Below are 6000 nucleotides of genomic sequence, written 5' to 3' on the forward strand. Positions count from 1 at the left end.
CTTTACTTATTTTTATGCCCCTAATTGATTTCTCTTGTCTAATTGCGTTGGCTAAAACCTCCATTATATTGTTGAATAACAGCAGATGGGCATGCTTTCTTTGTTCCTGGACATGCCTTTAGTGTTAAGTAAGTGAGATACAGCACTACAGTGGTATGTGGTATGTATTTGTGTGTGTGTGTGTGTGTGTGTGTGTGTGCACATTAAGGAAGTATCTCCCTATCACTATTTTCTTGAGAGTTTTTATCATGAATGGCTATCGAATTTTGTCAAAGACTTTTAAAAAATCATCTATGAGAATAATCTTATGATTCTCCTGAAATCTATTAATAAAGCGAATGATACTAGATTTCCAGTTTTGAACGACTTTTTCATGTCTTTGTTTTGAGTCCCAGTTGATGATGATGTATCACAGTCTTTATGTGGTTTTGGAGTCTATTTGCTAATATTTTATTTAGTACTTTTGTATTGTTATTCATGAAACATATCAGTATATAGATTTATTTTTTCATACTTTCATTATCAGGCTTAGGTTATTAGTGTTATATTTGTTTTGGAAAGGAAATAAGGACACTTCCTTCATTTTTCAATGCTTTGGAGCAATTTAAAGAGCACTGGAACTATTTGGACTTTGCAGGTTTGGAAGAATTCCCATACAAAACAGTGCGGCCCTGGTGCTTTCTTTGTGGTGTGGCTCCTTAATAGCTCTCTCTCGTTCTTCCATGAAAATCGGTCTATTTAAATTTTCTCTTTCTAATAGAGGCAATTTTGGTAATGTGCATTTACTTAGGAAATTATCCATTTCATTTAGGCTTTCAAATTTCTTTGCAAAGAGATTTTAAATTTTCAAAATTTCTTGAATTTCCGTGGTTATGTCCTCTTCCCATTTTGGAAATTTTATTTGTGCTCTTTTCTCTCTTTTGTTTTTGAATCAGTTAATTAGTACTTTTTCTATTTTAATTTTTTTTCAAGAAACCAGGATATTGATTTATTAATTAGGCCTAATGTTTCTTATTTTCTACTACATTAATTTTTCTTTTCCATAGTTGTGCTTTCTTTTGATTTACTTTATTGTACTTTGTCTAGTCTCTTTTTATGAGAATTTAATTTATTTTCATTCTTTTGTTTTTGTTGCAAAAGTCTTTAATGCAAAGCACTTTCCTCTGATCACTTCTTTAAATGAATCCTATAACTTCGGATATTCAGTATTTTCATTATTGTGATCTTTAAGAAATTCTAATCTCCATTTGTATTTTTCTTTTCAGCAAGAGTTGTTCCACAGAAGGTATTTTTTTTTCTAAAGTAATTTCTGGTTTTATTGCACTGTGATCAGAAAATGTCGTTTGTAATATTTTGACTTTATGGAACTCTGATGCTTGCTAATGCTTATTAGTATGATCAATTTTTGTGACTATTCCATGTGTGTCTGCAAAAAAGGGAATATTCTCTGTTATTATTGCAAAGAGAGTGCATTTTCTATATATCCAGGAGATCTACTTTCTTCATTTTGTTGTTTCATTCTTCTGCCTCCTTACCTACTTTTGTCTATTTTATTTGTCTTGTACTGAAAATGGTGCATTAAGGTCTCCTACTATTGGGGTATTTTAATCTGTAGCCCTTGCATTTCCTGTAGTTTTTACTTTATAAACTTGCTTGCTATGTTATGTGGCATATAGCATTATATCTCTGATATAGAATTTGTGAGAAAGGATAATGAGATAGGGAAATTTTAATTCTATTTTTAATCCCTTGAGGTAATTGCTGCTTTTGTAGGAAAAATAATTCACACAAGCTTGCGGAAATGAATCCTCTAAGACTTTAAGCAAATTACTTCTTGTGGAACAACTTCAAATTCACTGGAAACAGCCTACATGGCAAAATTAAACATAGGCTGCATTTGAAATATAAAGAGAAAATGTACATTTTTAATTTTTTAAAACCTTTCCTAGCTCCCATCCATTACTTGTAGGAAAAAAATATATAACTAAATGTTTAATCTTTTTTAAACCAGTGCAGTCTGATCTGGGAAGGAGTCCCCTTAGATGGTGTCCAGTCTTTCTATTTAGGTGACTTAGAGAGCCATCCGCCAACCATCGTGGTTCTCTCCCTCAGTGGGATGAACGCTTTATGTGACATTGTAGTTTGTGGAGAGAGATGGGGTCCCCAGACCTCAATCTCTGTCTCTCTACTTGGGTGAAGTTCCTTGCGTATCATGTCTCTGAAGTCCTGTTGGCCCCCAAAAAGGAAGGCCGGAAGCTAGTGTAACCCGGAGTGAATTTCTCAGTCCAGGCAGTACCCCCTGGGGTGCTTGTTGGCTGACTTGACCACAGCTTGGCTCTGCTGGTCTAAAATGCTCTGTGGCTGCTGTGACAATGACTCTCATTCTGTCCTGGAATATCCGCCTAAAAGTGTGTCTGGCTGCATGTCAGAGAAATTTCACTGAAGTGGCTTAACAAACAAAAAGGTTCAATTTTGATACAACAAGGAGTGTGCAGTGGTAAGTCCAGAGCTGACGTAACTATCCAAAGAACTTGATTTTTTCCTCCCTACCTGCTCCACCATTCTTTGCAAGCAACTTTTGTCCTCAGAGTGGCAAGATGGCTACTTCACCTTCAGCATCATGTCTTAATTACAAACAAAACAAAAATAGAAACAATAAAGGAGACAGAATGGCATTTATATTACAAAAGCAAAGCCAACCCAGAAATCCCCACACGACTTCTGCTTGTATCTCATGGTCCTACGGTGAACCCAGCTGCAAGAAACATTGTGCATTTGGTACTTCACTTGGGCATATTGCTTTTATAAGCAAGATGCAGTTTTGTTAGGAAGGAGGAAGGTGAGAATGGCTAATAAGCAGGTGACTGGCAGCACGTGCCGTGTGCAGCCTGGGTGAATGTTCTCCACCCCTCGCTCCAAAGCCTCCTCACTCTGACCCTGTGGAGATTCCTTAGCCAATCTTCTAACCAAACTTTCATATAATTCTCAACTCCTGTTCATTCTACACATGAACCAAGGAAAAGACAGGAAAATAAAACCTCAGTGCTTGAGTCTCGTTCCAAAAATGACAAAAAAGTTTATGAAAGACTATTCTACAGATAAACTATTAAAAATCAAATACTGGAGAGCAACCCAAGCCAGATAGAAACTAAAGGGTCCCCATCCTTGAAATAAGAACTATCTAAGGTGACATCCATACTTAAAATCCTTTTTCCCCGAGGGCTCTCCCCAGACCACAGATCAAGAAGTGACTAGAACTCCATTATCTGACATATTTGTGTCCTAAACCTGGAGAGACACAATTTGGGACACATGTGATTACTTTTCTTCTGCCTTCTTTTCTGTTCCCTTTTCCCTGTAAGAGGAGGGGGTTTCCCATCTCCTCTTAACTGGACTTCTGCTGTATAAAATGTTATTGCCTAGACAAATGAAATCTGGACCTTATTATGCAAGTTGAGTAAGTGATAGAATATAGACAATCCGCTCTAAAGAAAATACCCAGATCTAAAGGCTGTGATCTTTTGACAAAATCCTGTCGATGGTTTTTTAATAGTAGAAACGGAGTATTCAGGTGTCCCCTCTGTCTTCTGTGAAGCGCTAGCATGCATCAGAGCCACCTGGAAGGCTTGTTTAAATACAACATTTCTGATTCAGTTCATGTGGGGTGGAGCCTGAGAACCTGAATTTCTAACAAGTTCTCAGAAGTTGCGGGTTCTGCTGCTCTGGGACCACACATTGAGAGTGACCACACTGGAGCCAACATTCTGTGTTTAAAAAGGAAAAATCACTTCGATAATGTTCAAGGCATTTCCCAGTGTTACCAGCTATATCCAGGGTGTGAAAGGCCCTTCACCCCTTCAGGGACTCCAAAGGAAAAGTCTATACACAAAAGTCTTGGATTGCCTAGTAAAGGTGAAATGGAGACCATAGCAGGGACCAGAGGCCAAAGTGAGGTGTCTTGATTATTCTCTCTGAATGGAAGGGACCTAGTTGCACATATGGGGCCACCTGACAATCAGAGAGTCACAATCTGAGAAGATAAAACCAAGAGTCAGACTCAACTGAAACTGCCAAAAAGAGAACTTCTTTGGTCTGCCTATAAGAATGAAACAAGGAACCAAAGTGCAGGTCGTATCTGGTCACCAACGGCCAAAAGGTACAGAGGACAGTCTGTTTCCTGTTTTTCAACAGTAAAAGGAATAGTAGGAAGTGGGCTAATGGATGTCAGGCTCTCTTAAGATCCTCACATCCTGAAAGAGTCAACCTCTCTGCCATTTTCAAGGAGATAATTTGTGAAGTGTCACCCCAAAGTGTCTCCTTCCTGCCTATGGAGGGGTAAGCACTTCCTCTTTCCAGAGGGAAGACAGTCAGCTTGGTGCTAGTGCTGCTGGTGGGACCACCCCCGCCCCCGTGACTTTCAAAATCTCCAGTAAAGAAGCTAAGCCTACAAAACGCTTCATATATATCTTGTTATTATGGAAGCCAGCTAGAGAACTGAATTTCAAGTCTACATGAAATGGGGTAAAATAGAGGACAGTGGCACATGACTGAAAGCAGAGGGAAGCATGAGGAAGCGAGCTTAGAAAGTTCCCCAAAAGAGCAAGAAAGATTTTCGACTCTCTATGTTGTGGAAATGTAGCCTGAGCGCAGTTGCAGCAAATCTCCAAGGGGTAGGGTGAAAAATATTTAGTGAGTGCCTCATGTACACCAGGAACTTGGGAAAAAAATGGAGAAATTCCATTCCACCCACTATGATGGCAGTATACGTTAGTACACTGAGACGACAAGTACGTAAAATACAAGATAATAAATTAATACTTTGTCCTGGGCATACCCAGCATCAAATAGGTGTAAGTCCTTGTTTGTTATCTTGGATGAGATCAAAATGTTTCCAAAAGAAAGTCAGATAAAAGGTGAACCCTTACACATGAATTATTCAGCTGTGCTAAATCCTCTGCTGTAAACATGGCACCATTGATTGTACCTCTGTGTTCTCTGCATCCCAGGGAAGGAGGCTGGAACGACATTCCTTACTATCCCTTCTGGATAGGTCCAGGTTGGAGTCTATAGATGAGAGGCACTCCCGCGAGATTTGGAAGATGGACGAGAAGGAGTACCATTGTAGTCTGGCGGCTATTGCAAACACACAGTGGTTGTGTTTCACCTCATGGCTCCTGAAAACCACCATCCTACTTTTAATACCTACATGACTTCAATTTTCCTAATGGAATACTCTGTATAGTGGAGGGAGATGAAATGTTTCTGGAAACAATAGAGACAAAATAAAGGTGGGATCCAGAAGTGAAGAAGACATGGTCCAGGGATTCTGGGGCACAGAGCATGAGAATGAGACTGGAGTCTAATGCAGGCGCTTCCATTATGGAGGATTCGTGCCAAACATTTATTAAAATTCTCATCTGACAGGTGCAAATGATTTGAAAATATCTATACCACTAATCTGAATTTTTTTTCCTTGAGCTTACGGTATCTCTTCATAGATTTGGGAATCCTTTAAGACTTAAGTATTATTTAGGCAGTGACTTATATTACACTTCTCATGTAGCGCTAAAGAAAAATACAATTTTTCAGATTTTAAATCAATCTTTGGTGTTATTAAAAAAGGTCTTGTCTTCAATGGGCAATTGTTTGGTGCCTTTATGGAAGGTAATTCATGTTTTATATACTTTAAAAATTTTTATCCTTTTCTTAAAATTTTCCGACAAAACTTTCCATAACCGAAGTAATAATCTCTTTTACCATCTCTCCATCTAAAAGTATTTTTCTTGTTTTTGTGCAATTTAATCTAAGTGGTTTAATAGCTGGCTCAACTTACAAGTTCAGATCCTATTAAAAATGGGTTAGGGTTTTTTGGTTGGACATTTAATTCTGGCTGCAGCTCCTAGCTGTGTCAATTCTGTTTTTGATTGTTGAGAGGAAATGTCTCATCAAACTCCCTATCTCTTTGCTGAAAATGTCTCTAACAGTTTTTTGTTGTTGTTT

This window comes from Rhinolophus hipposideros (genome assembly GCF_964194185.1).
Source record: "Rhinolophus hipposideros genome assembly, chromosome: 25".
NCBI lineage: Eukaryota > Metazoa > Chordata > Mammalia > Chiroptera > Rhinolophidae > Rhinolophus > Rhinolophus hipposideros.